Here is an 18,824-nt window from a genome sequence, read left to right as displayed (position 1 = left end):
TGTGATTTGGCGCTATATAAAAAAATTGATTGATTGAATTGAATCTCATTCCTTGTGTATCTACAAACTCTAAATTTGTACTTTTGGCAGAATTTTGTTTTTATATAATAATAATAATACGAGCGAAGGCACGAAGCTCGCTCATGGTACAGGGCGTCCTAAACAGAAAGTGCCAGATTTTGAGTCCACAGTAAAACAGGAAATGTTCAAATGTCAAACAGACAAGATCCCATGGAATCTTTCAGGAACTCAGTGGCAAGCTCACACTCAACCAGGAAGTGCCAAATTTTCAGTCACAGTGAAACAGGAAATGTCAAATGTTGAACTCTTTCTGGCATGAGTGGAGCTAGAGTGGAGGCCAGGGTTTCACTGGACTCCCATGAAATCTGTTTGGACACAGATGATTGACATGTCACGCACCACACACCTATTTGAAAGAGCTGCTTTTTGAAATTAGTGAGTCACATTGACTGCTAGGTTCCTCCTGTCCAGTAGTTGGTGCTGTGTACCACAAAAAGTTCTAATCCACCTTAGTAGAAGAAGAAAAATGTTTGCCTCAGATTTGAACTGAAAACGTCATTTGAACTATGGACGTCTAATCACACTGAACTTATATTAACTAAATGCCAACAATTTAGTTTTAAAGAATTAAGTCAGTCGATACAAAATTCCAAAACCAATATACCTTGAAGTTAAATTAATGAATAAATAACATGAAACCTACAGCATGATGAGGATGATGAGGGAAGACACCAAAACACTCGAGAACTTTGAAGGGTCACAAGCTTTAGTAGCTGTGATTGGAGAGTCTGTACAAAAATAAAACAGGAGAACCTGATTTACTAAAATCTCAGCTAATGAATACTAAATTGCATGGGCAATTCAAAGTTTTGTGTATTGAACGGAGACAGTTTGTTTGATTTTCGATGACTGCGGTAGGTGTAAATGATGATTTTGTGCATGGTGTTGTATATAAAGGAAATTAAATCTGCCACTTGTAGGTTACTGCCTTGTGCTTCATTAGGCATCTTTCTGATTAAAAAAATACTCTATATCAGACATTTAATTATTGATCCATCCATCTGATTTAAGCAAACTGGTGAATGCTGCATTTTGCCAGTGAAACACACACAGACAGCTGTGCACAGCATTCTCTGTGTGTAGCCTTGTTAACATGTACCTTCTGTGACCCTCAGCCTGCCCTGTAGTTTGGGACATCAGGGAGAGATGCAGCACTGTATGGATGGCAAACAGAAACAAATCTCCTTCAGCAGAAATGACCAATCGAGGCATTTCTTTGACTAATCTGTATCATCAAATAAGTGCGTGCATGTTGTCTGCTTCACTCTATGTCAGCTTGCTGTCAGCTCTTTAAACAGTGCACATCTGTGTCGCTTTAGTTTCATAAGCATTGAGCAATCTCAGGCTTAGAGCTCCATGGTGTATACGTGTCATAGGAGGTATTGGACCACGGGTGTGTACAGGGCTGCATGTGTGCAGTGTGTTGTGTGAACCATGTATTTCCACGTGCTTGATACAGCAGTGGACTATCTGGTGCACATTCTCACTGCATGATTGGTAGATTCCTGCATACAGAACTGCAAAAACACCGACTTCCAGAAACGACTTCCAACTTTCAAAAACAAGTTCTTCCCCACAACCATAAAACATTAAACTCACACATAAAATACGTAAATCATCTCCAGTGCAATATAATTATAGGTGCAATACATCCCAAAATATGGAACATATATGGGTAATATAACCCAAAGAGGGCAATATAACTTTAAACGTGCAATACCCATGCAAAATAGTGCACTACTTGTAATTTTTAAAAACTAACATTTTAATTTAACTGTGTCCGTAAGCGAATACGTGAATGTGAGTTTTATTTTGATGGATAAGTGGAGCACCACTCCAAATTTCATTGTATGCTATACTTGCAATGACAGTAAAGCTTCTCTCTATACACTGAACAAAAATATAAATGCACCACTTTTGTTTTTGCTCCTAGTTTTAATGAGCTGAACTCAAAGATCTAAAACATTTTCTATATGCACAAAAGACCTATTTCTCTCAAATATTGTTCACAAATCTGTGTTAGTGAGTACTTCTCCTTTGCTGAGATAATCCATCCCACCTTACAGGTGTGGCGTATCAAGATGCTGATTAGACAGCATGAATATTGCACAGGTGTGCCTGAGGCTGGCCACAATAAAAGGCCACTCTTAAATGTTCAGTTTTATCCATATCAGGAAAGATATCCAGCATTTTGTCCCTTGAAATCTAATATTTCAATCTTCAACTGCTTACTCCAATTAAGGATCGTGGGGCTGGATCCTATCCCAGCAGTCATACGGCGTGAGATGGGGTACACCCTGTACAGGACGTAAGTCTGTCGCAGGGCCACATATAAGCACACCTACGGACAATTTTTAAAGTTTTCAATCCACCTAACCTACATGTCTCTGGATGTGGAAGGAAGCCAGAGCACACAGAGGGAACCCAGGCAGATATGGGGAGAACATGTAAACTCTACAAAGAAAGGCCACAGGTGGGAATTGATCCCATGACCTCCTGCTGTGAGGCAACAGTGCTAACCATTAAGCCACTGTGCTGCCAGGACTAGGAGCTGTAACCGGTGGTGGTGCTGGTGGCTCCAGCACATTCCAAGCACAACATCAGATGTCTCTGTCCAGAAAAGAGCAGTCCTTGGACAGCCAAGATACTACGCTGAAACCTCAAACTCCCAGACCTCTGGTGGAGGACCTGAGCTTGAGGAAGACACATACCATCCTTCCCAGGGGGAGTGAGAGGAGATTTTCCTTCATAGTTCTGTGATATGGAATCCGAGCCTGACGGTGAACCCAGTGCTTTGGGAAATGGTGTTACAAACACACATCACCTCAAACACAAATCTCTTTCTTAATAACAGACAGTTTGATATTACTTTCCTCTTGTCCAAACAGGCAGCAATTTACACAAAGAAGTGAGTTTTACTCATCTTCTTCTGTTTTTCTACAGAATTCATACCTCGAATTTCACTGCATTACACTGCAAATGTAGCATATAGTTTCACCTCCATGTTATTTTTCTGGGTTTGGCAAAAAGTGTTAATAATAATAATAATAATAATAATAATAATAATAATAATAATAATAATAATAATAATAATAATAATAATAAACCTGCACATCACCAAAGTGAAATGGTTTAGTTTTGATTCTTGGTTGAAGGTGTTGGAGGAGAGATAATCTGTTGATTCCAACTGAAGGTCATGGGGGGCTGGAGCTTATCCCAGCAGTCATAGGGCATGATGCCTATAGGCATATAGATGGACATTCACACATGCACACACCTAATGCCAATTTAGTGTCACCACCTCACCTGCATATCTTTGGAAGTGGGAGGAAGCCAGAGCACCCAGAGGGAACCCATGTGAACACAGGAAGAACATACAAACTTAGGGTTGCCAACTTTGGGATCTTGACTGGAGTGAGACTGCGCGTGCATGGTGTGCTCGCCGAGAATTTTTTGACCCCTAACCCTAATTAACCCTCTGGGGTCTGAGGGCATTTTTTTGGGCAGTTCACTCGCCTGGCATAAATGTTTTATTATTGCTGTTAACAGCTCTCCCTGCATCCCACAATCAAGGTTTATGTCTCTTTTTTTCAGAACAACCTGTGTTTTCATAATATATATGCTTTTGTTGTGTTTTATAAGTGTAATAATGGTTTACAATCAAAAATAAGGAAGGAAAAAGTAAAGCAAAAAATAATTTTCCACACACATTTATTCAAAACACACAGCAAACTATAATAAACAACTGTTTTGACACTTTATAAAGGTAATTTGAGGTCTTGTGTGAAAGACTGTACAACAAAAAGGTTCAAACAATAAACACAAATGCACATTTGAACAATATATACAAAATGGTCTATGCGTTTTTTTGTCTTCATGGTAAAAGCATGGAATCCAATAACATTCACATTAGACCATAGGCTAGCTCTCAGGAAGAGCTTAAAATTTGACTTCCGTTCCAGTATCATGGGAAATACTTTCTGTTGTGGTTTTCTTTAAGTTAAATAGTTAAACTTTGTCCACAAAAAGTTCCACAAGCAGGCTCTCTGCAGTTAGTCAGAAATCGCCTTCTGTAGTTGGGAGATTTATGAAAATTTGGACATTTTGGCCTCTGAAAGCATTTTTAACCATTGTTATCTCAAAAAGTCCAGACACTTGAAATTTAAGAGGCATATAGATAATCCTACAAATATTGTATATGTGGAAAATTAGGCAGACAAAAGTGCTTGTTGTAAAGTGATCTTATTTTAAAAATCAACAATTCAGAGATTTTGCTGCCATGGAAATCAGCACTAATGGGGGCCTAATTTTACACATACAACATTTCAGATTAGATTAAATAAATAACTGACAAATTGCTCTATATAAGTTCTCAACATTTTGTAATTTCTCTAGTAAAGACCCTGAGGTTAATTTTCTAAAAAATATATAAACATGGGAAATATATATATGTACAAAATCAACAAGCAACATACCACAATTTCACACTAAAACTCCCTTGCTCATTGAGTAGAATATTACTAAAAGAATTACTGAAAGAAATGCACAATACTCATAATAGCTATATAACTTTTGTCGAATTAATAAAATCCAAACTGATTTCGATGATTAAATGAGTTAAATTTTGTGGTACAGGGATTCAATAAAAATATATCAGCTAACAATGTCAATTAGGCTCAATCAAATATGAAAGATATAACCGATACTTATAATGTAAATTTGTCAAATTAATGAAATCTAAACTGATCAATCATAATCACTGTTATCAGGAATGTCCTCTTGGTCAGCTACTCTGGACACATTATTCTTTCAGTTCTTGCAACCACACAACTCGGTGCAATTCAGGTTGGATGATTTACAGCTGGCTCACTAAATATGGATTGTTGAATAGAAATGTTTGTTATTGTTAACACTAATGTAACTAATGTATATATAGTATGCATAATTTGAGTGTATTTCGTTGCTCATAAAATAAAGAAAAATTGAAAAGAAGTTTGGAAAATCCACTTTTGTTCATCACATATTATAACGCGATTGGACCTCACTTTTTCAACCAGGTCATATTTTTTTCAAACCAACCTCAAGGCAATTGCATTGTGCGTTAGTCAATAGAAAACCCATGAAATTAAAAATTAAAAGTAAATAAAAGGCCCTTGAGAGTCAATTTTAAGTACAAAAAAATTAAATTAAAAATGACCCTTGCGGATGTTACGCTGTCTGTCAAAACCAAGTGGGAGATATAGATGGTTAAAGTCGCATAAACTATAGCTAACATTTACACTTAGATGGGCATTCTACTTTGAAATATGTATTCTCCGATATACATCGTCGATTTGTATAAAATATACTCGTATTAAGAAATTACAACAAGTTGAAAACAACCTGAGAATTGTCCGTCAAAATAACATCCGCAAGGGTCCATACTCTTATTAATTTCACTTTTCCATAATGGAAAGTGAAATTTTTAAAGTTAATAGTTAATGAGTTATCTTGAGCTTTGTGGTTTATGAAAGAAATATATGTGTACGACAATTTCAAACTAGTTTGCAATAAAAACATGTAACTTGAAAAATTGACCTTTGTGTTACACTTTCATAACAGTTTAGCATATTGTGAGCCAGCTACATCGCTTTGAAGCACATTCTCCTGACTTACACTTGCAGCTAATGAGCTTTAGGACTTCTCTAGGAGCAGGATCATTGTTCATCCAATTGATGGATATTCCATTTGCATGGATATTCCAACCATGACCTTCTGCTGATGGAGTACATATCTTGGCCTGCAGAGCACGACGATGTATGGCAGCTTGATAGTTTGCCCTCAGTGTATGCAACTTAAGAGCATCAGCACTAGGAGGTAAACTTTGCTCGGATGACTTCCCAGTGACACGAAACACACAATACCTGGCATCATTAACACTTTCCAAGTCCTGTCCATACAGTTTGCATACAAATCTTTCCAACATGCTCAGAGCCTTGGCATCAATATCAAAGCTTCCTCCAAGGTCACAAAATGCTTTGATGAAGTCCTGGTCACTGATGGCAGTCTTGAATGCTTTTTCCTTCCCCTTCCCATAGAAGGAACTGACAGAATCACAACCAGTGAAGACATGGAGACCAATAAGTGAACGGCACAATTCTACGGACAAGGTGTTGGCAATCTTTTGGAGATTGATTATCCTTAGTTTGTTTCTGGTTCCAGTGAGGAAGTACAGCTCAGCTTGTACTGAGGCATTGTGTGCTAGTGCCATTACTATGACGTTAGTATCAGGACTCTTTATGACAATATGCTTATAACAGCTAGAGGCATGTTTAGCATGGACAAGGAGTCGAGTATCTGCCTCTTCATGGTCACAGTAGAGTTCCACCATCTCCTTTATGGATGACTGACCATTTTCTATGCATATAGCCTGGCAAACTGTGTCATAAGCCAAATAGATATCTAGTTTCCCTGGGACATTTCTGTAGGAAGCATTTTTCCAGCAGGAACAGAGGAATTTAACTAGATTTTCCTTGTTAGAACCATTACCAAGAAACTTTTTCCCACTGTGTCGGGATCTTCTGCTCTTTTTCATAGATTTGGATGATCTGAGCTCCATCACTGCTCCTCCTGTCCCTCTCAAGATTCTTTATGCTGACATCAGGGTAGTTATCAGTGATAAAGTCAACACGGGAACTCTCGTACTTCCTGGCTACTGACACCACTATTGGCAAGATCACATCAGCTAATTTGCCAAATGTACTTGGTAAAGGTTTCTTGAGTGACTGGATAACGGCCATACCATCAATCATGATAGCATTAACATCGCGATGCACTGATTGGTCAAAACTGGGTCAGAGACGCTTCACACACTTGTCGCGGCAGAAAAAGTTGTTCAAACTTCAAGATCAAATCGCAAAATAACTGCATGATTTCCGCGTGTGGAAACTTTATCAAAGCATTATTGTGTGATATATTTTCCGAATATGTAAAGAGATTCTATTACCCATGATATTGGAACGAAACATCATGGCAGAAAAGCTAGCCTATGGCCTACATGCAAACTAGTGGAGCAATCCTGATAGTTACACACTCTTTGTATGAGCACGTGAGATTGTCATCAGAGGCTCGCCATCTACTTTCAGTGATCGCTGTGCGTAATGGCGCAGGGCGTATTTGGAGCCCAATAGTATGTACTCATTGGAGCAGCCAGGGGGCTATTCAAATGGGCCAACTAGTAACATGTCACTCCTGAAAACGATCTTTGACTTCATGTGAGGTGAATCTGCCCTATGATTGGATTTTGGAAAACCATGTGACGGTGAACCAATTCTGATTGGACACTCACATTCTGCACGTCATCACACAGCTTCTATGAGGAGTACAAAGATGGATGATGGCTGGCTCTAAAGTCCGCAGAGTTAACTTTTCAGCAAAAAAAAAAAGAGTAAGTTTCTATCTCATATCATTAAAAAATTATTTATAATTTAGTAAAGCTTGGTCTTAGCTGTCGTATATGACGGCATCGGCCCCAGAGGGTTAAAAAAATATATGGGAAATTGTGTTTGATTCTTCTCCTTTCCATGTCCATGATCCTTCCTTTTCCCAAAAATATTTCAGTAAGCTCATCTACAGGCATGTAAGAGGCATATAATGAAAAATGCTTAAAATGGCTGGGGGTGAAGAGGGCTTTGGTTGGAGGGTCTGAGGGGCGAATCTCCCCAGAAGCTGAAGGGTTTTAGCCATGCTAATGCTCCCCAGAACCATTTTCTGCAGTGAATTTGCAAGGAGAGATAGGGAGGATGGAGGCAGCGGTTTATCCAACTTTTTACAAGCTCAACAAAATCTATCTTCATCTGCCAGCAGCTTCTGTTCCCGTGTGAGTCTTCTCCAAAACTCGAGAAAAGAGGAACAGACACCGCTGAAATTATCTTGTTTTAAAATAAAAAACTTTGAAGCCCCCAAATCCCCTTCATCTTGTACAATATGGTCCTAATAGTCCATAGCTGAACTAATATTTCACAATTTATATCTCTATTACATACAGTATTTTATGATGGTACACTCACATTATAACACAAGTACATTATTAATGTCTTCAAACACCTGTTTCATCATAGGAAATGACAATGCTGGAAAAATAAAATTCTGAGTAAATCCTGTGCAAAATATATCGGTCTTGACTTAGATCATCAGACCTTATCTGGCGATCTCAGAGCTGACGAAGTGATCAGCAAGTCAAATACAAAATTAAAGTTCTTATACAGACAGGCCAAAGACATGGATTTGCATATGAGACAATGTCTTCCATCAGCCTTGATACAGTGTCACATGGATGATGCCATTGTAGCTTGGTTGTTGTGTGGGCCGCCAGAAGAGGAGGTACTGCTGGCCCACTACCAGAGGGCGCCCTGCCTGAAGTGCGGGCTTCAGGCACGAGAGGGCGCTGCCGCCACGGACACAACCGGGACAGCTGTCAAGAGATAATGAGTGACAGCTGTCACCCATCTGCTCTACATCATCTCACTCCATAAAGACCGGACGTCATCTCCACCTGATTGCCGAGATATCATCTACCTGTGAAGGTAATATTCTCTGCCGTACTCAAGGAATTATAACTTACGTGTGCTCTGTTAGCAGCCGTTGTCCTGTGGACCCTTGTCAGCTGATTGGTGGTTTGTGAGAGTGCCGATGTCTTCGCCTCTCACTCCTTCCAGATAAGTGCTTTAACAGGAGCTGCACATGTGTGTGATTAGAGGTGGAGGTGACTTTCCACCTTCTGACTGTTTTTGTTGCTGGGTGTACACACACCCACATCTCACTGTTTGTGCTCCTCGCCAGCAGTACCAGATCCGACAGTCGGGGACGGTGATCACCTGGGAATTCGGGACTTGGCGGCTCCAGTATTCACCGGGTTCTGTGGCGGTGGAAATCGTGTGGTTCCGGCTCTTCTCAGGACAGACCTCTTCTATCCTCGAGCCTGCCCACACGTCACCTTTGTGAATTGACTATAATCAGATTCTGAGATTGTCTGTATATTCGTTGTGCACATTCACAACATTAAATTGTTACCTTTTGGCTCATCTATTGACCGTTCATTTGCGCCTCCTGTTGTGGGTCCGTGTCACTACACTTTCCCCAACAGGATATCTCGGCCACTGTCATGGATCCCGAGGGGCGTCAACCATCTGTTGGACAGCCAATGGAAGAGCAGGGTGCACCGGCGTCGGCTGGAGGCGTGATTGGTGGGTTGCAGCACATCCTCACCGCCTTTACCGCTCGGATGGACCTGATGACCGAGCAGCACATCATCCTCAATCGCAGGATGGAGGCTCTCACCGCACAGGTGGAAGCGCGTGCTCAGGGCGCTGCTGCAGCTCCTCCTCCTGCCGACCCGGTGCCGAATACAGACGTTCCACTGGTCGTTCAACGACCCCCCCCACCATCCCCTGAAGCATACATAAGCCCCCCAGAGCCATACAGAGGTTGTGTGGAGACGTGCGCGAACTTTCTTATGCAGTGTTCGCTCGTCTTTGCACAACGTCCCGTGATGTACGCGTCTGATGCCAGCAAGGTGGCTTACGTGATTAATTTGCTTCGAGGTGAGACACGCGCTTGGGCTACAGCGCTTTGGGAACAAAGTTCACGGCTCCTTGCCTCTTATACTGGGTTTGTGAGGGAGCTCAGAACTGTTTTTGATCACCCTAACAGAGGCGAGACCGCTTCAACAGTGCTGCTGTCAATGCGATGGGGGCGCCGGAGCGCAGCCGAATATGCAGTCGACTTCCGCATCGCGGCTGCGAGGTCCGGCTGGAATAACGTTGCGCTCCGCGCCGCCTTCATAAACGGACTGTCGTCGGTCCTGAAGGAGCACCTGGTAGCTAAGGAAGAACCGCAGGATTTAGATGGGCTTATCGATCTCGTTATACGGTTAGACAATCGGTTGGAGGAACGCCGTCGGGAGCGAGGCGAAGGACGTGGCCGGGCACGCGCCGTCCCTCTCCCTTCCGGGTTCAAAAAGGTTCTGCCCTCCCCACGCTCCACAGCCGCAGCGCTCCGTGGGGCAACAGCTCCCCCTGCTGACGTTGCTAGGGAGACGCACAGGGCCAAAATGAGAACAACTGACAGAATGAGGAGGCTGGTCCGCGGGGAGTGTTTTCTCTGCAGCTCAAAAGAGCACATACAGAAAAACTGCCCCAAACGGCCAAAACGACAACACCCGCCCTTAGAGACAGGGCTAAGGGGGGGTCATAACATTCACGTGGGACACACACATATTGCCACACGACTCCCAGTTACAATCCTGAGTAGGGATTTAACCCTTCAAGCCCCAGCACTGGTGGACACGGGGTCAGAAGGGAATCTGCTAGACAGCAGATGGACAAGGGAGGTAGGGCTCCCTCTAGTGGCGCTTTCTTCGCCATTGCAGGTGCGGGCACTAGATGGCACCCTTCTCCCTTTAATCATGCACAAGACACAACCTGTAACTCTGGTGGTGTCTGGGAATCATCGGGAGGAGATCGAGTTTTTTGTGACTCCTTCTACCTCCCGCGTGATTTTGGGCTTCCCGTGGATGTTGAAACACAATCCCCGGATTGATTGGCCATCTGGGGTGGTGGTTCAGTGGAGCGAAACCTGCCATCGGGCGTGTTTAGGATCCTCGGTTCCTCCCGGTTTACATGCTAAGGAGGAGGTCAAAGTCCCTCCCAATCTGACGGCGGTGTCGGTTGAGTACCATGATCTTGCTGATGTCTTCAGCAAGGATCTGGCACTCGCCCTTCCCCCGCACCGTCCGTATGATTGTGCCATCGATCTGATTCCAGGCGTTGAGTTCCTGTCCAGCAGGCTGTACAACCTCTCACGACCTGAGCGCAAATCAATGGAGTCCTACATCCGGGACTCATTAGCTGCCGGGCTGATCCGGAACTCCACCTCCCCGATGGGTGCAGGTTTCTTTTTTGTGGGCAAGAAAGATGGCGGACTCAGTCCATGCATTGATTACAGGGGGCTGAATGAAATCACGGTTCGCAACCGATACCCGTTGCCGTTGTTAGATTCCGTGTTCACCCCCCTGCATGGAGCCAAAATCTTTACTAAGCTGGATCTTAGGAATGCGTATCACCTGGTTCGGATCCGGAAGGGAGACGAATGGAAGATGGCATTTAACACCCCGTTAGGTCACTTTGAGTACCTGGTCATGCCGTTTGGCCTCACCAGTGCCCCCGCGACATTCCAAGCCTTGGTGAACGACGTCTTGCGGGACTTCCTGCACCGATTCGTCTTCGTATATCTGGACGATATACTCATCTTTTCTCCGGATCCTGAGACCCATGTCCGGCATGTACGTCAGGTCCTGCAGCGGTTGTTGGAGAACCGGCTGTTTGTGAAGGGCGAGAAGTGTGAGTTTCACCACACCTCTTTGTCCTTCCTGGGGTTCATCATCTCCTCCAACTCCGTCGCCCCTGATCCGGCTAAGGTTGCGGCAGTGAGAGACTGGCCCAAACCAACAAGCCGAAGGAAGCTGCAACAGTTCCTCGGCTTTGCAAATTTCTACAGGAGGTTCATTAAGGGCTACAGTCAGGTAGGTAGCCCCCTGACAGCCCTGACCTCTCCAAAAGTCCCCTTCACCTGGTCGGATCGGTGCGAAGCCGCGTTCAAGGAGTTGAAGCGCCGGTTCTCGTCTGCTCCAGTTCTGGTGCAGCCCGACCCTAGCCGCCAGTTTGTGGTTGAAGTGGACGCCTCTGACTCAGGGATAGGAGTCGTGCTATCCCAGAGCGGGGAGACCGATAAGGTTCTTCACCCGTGTGCCTACTTTTCTCGCAGGTTGACCCCCGCGGAATGGAACTATGACGTCGGCAATCGAGAACTCCTTGCGGTGAAAGAGGCTCTTGAGGAGTGGAAACACCTGCTGGAGGGAGCGTCTGTGCCGTTCATGGTTTTCACTGACCATCGGAACCTGGAGTATATCAGGACCGCCAGGCGGCTGAACCCCAGGCAAGCCCGCTGGTCACTGTTCTTCGGACGTTTTGACTTCCGGATCACCTATCGCCCCGGGACCAAGAATCAGAGATCGGATGCCTTGTCCCGGGTACACGAAGACGAAGTCAAAACTGACCTGTCGGATCCACCGGAGCCCATCATTCCGGAGTCCACTATCGTGGCCACCCTCACCTGGGACATGGAGAAGACCGTCCGGGAGGCCCTGGCACGGAGCCCGGACCCTGGAACTGGTCCGAAGAATCGTCTGTACATCCCACCAGAGGCCAGAGCTGCAGTCTTGGACTTCTGTCACGGTTCCAAGCTCTCCTGTCATCCAGGGGTGCGAAGGACCGTGGCAGTTGTCCGGCAGCGCTTCTGGTGGGTGTCTATGGAGGCCGACATCCGGGAGTACATCCAGGCCTGCACCACCTGTGCCAGGGGCAAGGCAGACCACAAAAGGTCCCAAGGACTTCTCCAGCCGCTTCCTGTGCCTCATCGCCCCTGGTCCCATATCGGCCTGGATTTCGTCACGGGCCTCCCGCCGTCCCAGGGCAACACCACCATCTTCACGATAGTGGACCGATTCTCCAAGGCGGCCCACTTCGTGGCCCTCCCGAAGCTCCCAACAGCCCAGGAGACAGCAGACCTCCTGGTCCACCACGTTGTCCGTCTGCATGGGATACCTACCGATATCGTCTCTGATCGTGGTCCCCAGTTCTCCTCACACGTCTGGAGGAGCTTCTGCCGGGAACTGGGGGCCACTGTGAGCCTCTCGTCCGGTATCACCCGCAGCCAATGGACAGGCAGAACGGGCCAATCAGGAATTGGAGCAAGCCCTGCGCTGTGTGACGTCCGCACACCCGACAGCCTGGAGTGACCATCTGGCCTGGATCGAGTATGCGCATAACAGCCAGGTGTCCTCTGCCACCAGCCTCTCCCCGTTTGAGGTGTGTTTGGGGTATCAGCCCCCATTGTTTCCCATGGTGTGAGGGAGAGGTCGGTGTGCCCTCGGTCCAGGCCCACCTGCGGAAGTGCCGTCGGGTGTGGCGCTCCGCCCGTTCTGCCTTGTTGAAGGCCCGGACGAGGGCGAAGACCCATGCGGACCACCGGCGATCCCCGGCCCCTGCTTACCAGCCCAGGCAGGAGGTGTGGCTATCCACGAAGGACATCCCCCTCCAGGTGGACTCCCCGAAACTCAAGGACAGGTATATTGGACCATACAGAATCCTCAAAATCGTCAGTCCTGCCGCAGTGAAGCTCCAACTCCCGGCTTCACTGCGGATCCACCCAGTCTTTCATGTGTCAAGGATCAAACCTCACCACACCTCGCCCCTTTGTGCTCCCGGACCGGCACCGCCTCCTGCCCGGATCATCGACGGGGAGCCGGCTTGGACGGTGCGCCAGCTCCTGGACGTCCGACGGATGGGCCGGGGGGTTCCAGTATTTGGTGGACTGGGAGGGGTATGGACCCGAAGAACGCTCCTGGGTGAAGAGGAGCTTCATCCTGGATCTGGCCCTCCTGGCCGATTTCTACCGCCGTCACCCGGACAAGCCCTGGTCGAGTGCCAGGAGGCGGCCCGTTGAGGGGGGGGTCCTGTTATGTGGGCCGCCAGAAGAGGACGGTACTGCTGGCCCACCACCAGAGGGCGCCCTGCCTGAAGTGCGGGCTTCAGGCACGAGAGGGCACTGCCGCCACGGACACAACCGGGACAGCTGTCAAGAGATAATGAGTGACAGCTGTCACCCATCTGCTCTACATCATCTCACTCCATAAAGACCGGACGTCATCTCCACCTGATTGCCGAGATATCATCTACCTGTGAAGGTAATATTCTCTGCCGTACTCAAGGAATTATAACTTACGTGTGCTCTGTTAGCAGCCGTTGTCCTGTGGACCCTTGTCAGCTGATTGGTGGTTTGTGAGAGTGCCGACGTCTTCGCCTCTCACTCCTTCCAGAAAAGTGCTTTAACAGGAGCTGCACATGTGTGTGATTAGAGGTGGAGGTGACTTTCCACCTTCTGACTGTTTTTGTTGCTGGGTGTACACACACCCACATCTCACTGTTTGTGCTCCTCGCCAGCAGTACCAGATCCGACAGTCGGGGACGGTGATCACCTGGGAATTCAGGACTTGGCGGCTCCAGTATTCACCGGGTTCTGTAGCGGTGGAAATCGTGTGGTTCCGGCTCTTCTCAGGACAGACGTCTTCTATCCTCGAGCCTGCCCACACGTCACCTTTGTGAATTGACTATAATCAGATTCTGAGATTGTCTGTATATTCGTTGTGCACATTCACAACATTAAATTGTTACCTTTTGGCTCATCTATTGACCGTTCATTTGCGCCCCCTGTTGTGAGTCCGTGTCACTACACTTTCCCCAACATTGGTATTCTGGCCTGACCAAGCGTAATCAAGGAAGGCTGCATATTATGCAGAACAAGATGATTGGCTTTCTCCTCTCTGCACAACCCCAGAAACCACATAGGCCTGACCAAATTTAGAATGGTCAGTATGTTGCCTGTTGAGCTCAAAGTTCAACAATTAAAATTAAATCATATGTTTAATATAGTGAATAAGCAAGTCCCAAATTACTTGGTTGAGTCCTTTGAATTTACAGCTACGCAGCACAATGTAAAAACCAACACAAGTGAATCAATGTAATGTGTGTGTTGCTGTTTACAAATAAATGTGCTTTTGTAAAATATGTCATTTTTTTTCATTTGTGTAAAAAAAAAAAAAAAAAAAAGGCATTTGCAAAGCCGAAAGGCTGTTGAATTGCGATTCAGTCCATGTGACATAACCGGCTCAAAATGCATAGAACACTGCCATCTACTGGTGACACGTTATATCACAGTGTTGGATTTTAAAATTATCTGTAGGTTTCCAAAACCTGAGAGATCACACATGTGGAGATTAAAAAAAAAATCATAGAACTGACAGGCTTGGTCGTACAGTGTGTGGTGTGCAGCTACATGGTAAAAACAACACACACTACATACAAACAGATTTCACACACAAACATTCCCAGGTCAGACAGGAAATCTCGCAAAATCTCTCAAGATTAAACATGACTTCAGAGTAAACAAACGGAAATACTTTGTGGACTATATCGGATGTTATGACACCTCACGGAGTGACCGATTGATTCGTTGTGATGACACTGCACAGAGCGACTAACCAATTGGATCTTATGACGCCTCACAGAGTGACTGATTGATGCGTTATTATGACACCGCACCACAAAGTTCAACGACCAAAATACCAACATTCTGGGTGCAATGGACATGTTTTCACTATTATTTGGTTTCTTTGTGTGACTGACATCATATACAAGCATTCAAAAGGCTCTTCATATCGCCACACAACTCCAACCACACACAAGAAAGTTTTTTGACAGTTCTTGTTATTGAAAGAAACTGTGTCTCCCTAACCAGACAGAGCTGTGATGTCATCACACATGTGCTTAGGATCTTGAAAATCCTACAGACCTTTCGGCTTTACAAATGCCTTGTTTTGTTGTTTTTTTTATTAATGAAAAAATGACATATTTTACAAAAGCACATTTATTTGTAAACACCAACACGTTACATTGATTCACTTGTGTTGGTTTTTACATAGAATGAATTAGTCAACCAATCAGTATGAGCGGAGGCTAAATTTACCCATAATCCCTTTGGACATCTGTGTGTTAATTTTCAAATCTTCAGAATTAGTGCATTTTAAAATGAACAGGTATGTGTTATATATCACTTTGTACATTTTAAGAGTTTACATTAATGTAGTTATTCTATCCAAATTAATTTGATTTATAAATCAAAACCATAAGTCAAACCTGCTTTCCATTTCAAGACCTCTGCCTCATGGCTGGACCACTGTATCCTGTAAAGGTAAGTGATGCTTCCCTACAGCAGTGGGCAGGGTGTACCAAGATAGAAGCGCTGGCTCATTGGCTGTGTTTGGGTTTGTGATTGTGATGTCTTCTAATCGAAGCTTTGGCGGTTGTTTAAACTCGAAGTCGGCTTGTTCATAGCTGAGAGCGTATGGGAGACAAAATGCAATTTATTGGTTAGCTGTAGCTTCCAATAAGTTTTTAGGCAGTTTATCAGTTATTGTACTTGGCCCCACAAATCTTAGAAACATGGTGTCTAACCAGATCCTTACTCTGGATGGCATTACCCTGACCTCTAGTAATACTGTGAGAAATCTTGGAGTCATTTTTGATCAGGATATGTCATTCAAAGCGCATATTAAACAAATATGTAGGACTGCTTTTTTGCATTTACACAATATCTCTAAAATCAGAAAGGTCTTGTCTCAGAGTGATGCTGAAAAACTAATTCATGCATTTATTTCCTCTAGGCTGGACTATTGTAATTCATTATATCAGGTGTCCTAAAAGTTCCCTAAAAAGCCTTCAGTTAATTCAAAATGCTGCAGCTAGAGTACTAACGGGACTAGAAGGAGAGAGCATATCTCACCCATATTGGCCTCTCTTCATTGGCTTCCTGTTAATTCTAGAATAGAATTTAAAATTCTTCTTCTTACTTATAAGGTTTTGAATAATCAGGTCCCATCTTATCTTAGGGACCGCGTAGTACCATATCACCCAATAGAGCGCTTCGATCTAAGACTGCAGGCTTACTTGTAGTTCCTAGGGTTTGTAAGAGTAGAATGGGAGGCAGAGCCTTCAGCTTTCAGGCTCCTCTCCTGTGGAACCAGCTCCCAATTCAGATCAGGGAGACAGACACCCTCTCTACTTTTAAGATTAGGCTTAAAACTTTCCTTTTTGCTAAAGCTTATAGTTAGGGCTGGATCAGGTGACCCTGAACCATCCCTTAGTTATGCTGCTATAGACGTAGACTGCTGGGGGGTTCCCGTGATGCACTGTTTCTTTCTCTTTTTGCTCTGTATGCACCACTCTGCATTTAATCATTAGTGATCGATCTCTGCTCCCCTCCACAGCATGTCTTTTTCCTGGTTCTCTCCCTCAGCCCCAACCAGTCCCAGCAGAAGACTGCCCCTCCCTGAGCCTGGTTCTGCTGGAGGTTTCTTCCTGTTAAAAGGGAGTTTTTCCTTCCCACTGTAGCCAAGTGCTTGCTCACAGGGGGTCGTTTTGACCGTTGGGGTTTTACATAATTATTGTATGGCCTTGCCTTACAATATAAAGCGCCTTGGGGCAACTGTTTGTTGTGATTTGGCGCTATATAAAAAAATTGATTGATTGATCAGTTTAAAGTTATAAAAGATAACTTTTCAGTTAGCTGATTACCGGTTATTGAAGCTAACATTTTGGTTGGCTGTGCCCGCCACTGCCTAGTTTGCAACTAGAGACATTCGTCATGAAATGCCCCACGCACAGTACTATTTTCCATGTAAAGTGCAGTAATATGTACATGTGTGGGGTAGGTATTTGGTTGAACCCTCATGTGTTTGTAAACTGGGATACACAGTGGAAAAATTGGAGATTGACACTATATTTATTTAAAGGATGTGGCCAGTAGTGACCATAAAAAGTCAGTAGCCTTCGAACAAATGCAAACTATTGGTAATTTTTTAAAAGTAGGTCAAGGTCACCGGCCTTCCAAACCCATGCGAAGTACTCCTCCAAAGCATGTACCCACCAAATATGAAGTTTTTCAGACAGACGGATGGACAGACAGACGAAAGGATAGACGGATGGACAACCCGGATGCTATATGCCCCGCCTTGCGGCGCATAACTAGTTGAAGCATGTAGCCGACTGTCATAACACACAATTAGTCTGATGAGGCTCTGTCTGTAGTGGCAAGGGTCCCAAAATTAGGCTTTTGATGGGCTTACCTTGTTATCCAAAACTTTTTATGCCGCTTCAGTGGCTGACTCCATCAGAACCATAAGCTACAAAGCTTTCTCTCTAAGTCTTCACAAGGCAGTTGACGTATCAGGTGACAGGTTTTCAGTGAATCAGTGATCACAAAATACTGCAGGGAGAATGCTGTCAGCAGATGTTAACAGCTGCTTTGGTGCGCACCTTACACTCCTCTCTTTTCATTAAGAAATAATGCACTGTGTTTTGGTCTGGTCTAATCTAGTTATCAACAGAAAATAAACAGGAGATATTTTTATTTGGCGTGACATTTCTTACTTGAGCGTAGAGAGCGTGAGATTGATGCTGAAAGCGTGAGTCTCACACCAGATGCGTGAGAGTTGGACACCCTGCAAACTCCACACAGAAAGGACCAGCTGTGAAGCAATCACATGACCTTCTTGCTTTGATGCAACAGTGCTAACCACTAAGACACCATGCCACCCTAATCTGTTGATTCTCGAGTGCCAAATAAACACAGATGAAAAAGAAAAGGTCAAAGCCATCATGTGCCCAGTGAGTAAACAGAGCAGGAGAAACGACAAACAATAAAGACTGTCATTGCTTTATGAGTATGATATTATGTATGTAAGTATTAAGTATGTATTAATTACTACAAGTCTTATGTTTGTTAGATTCTTGCTATGCATATGAATTGCTTATACATCAGATGACATTTTTCAGTTCAGGTGAATTAGCAAACATCGGATCTCACCTTATTAATGCGTGTTTGCAACACAACGATTAGAAGCTGAAATATTTTTGATTTGAATGCTGCATTTTTCTTTGGTTGAGGGGGGTGGTAATGACAACAAATGTGTTTGTGCTAGATCCACCACTGTGAATACATGAATGTAAGACATCATTGTAAAGTGCTTGGAGCATCTGTATCAGATGGAAAAGCGCCATTGGAATGCAGTCCATTTACCATTTAATATC

This window comes from Thalassophryne amazonica, chromosome 5 (assembly GCF_902500255.1).
Source record: "Thalassophryne amazonica chromosome 5, fThaAma1.1, whole genome shotgun sequence".
In the NCBI taxonomy this organism is placed as follows: domain Eukaryota; kingdom Metazoa; phylum Chordata; class Actinopteri; order Batrachoidiformes; family Batrachoididae; genus Thalassophryne; species Thalassophryne amazonica.
The sequence above is the reverse complement of the archived record's forward strand: the minus strand, read 5'-3'. Positions refer to the sequence as shown.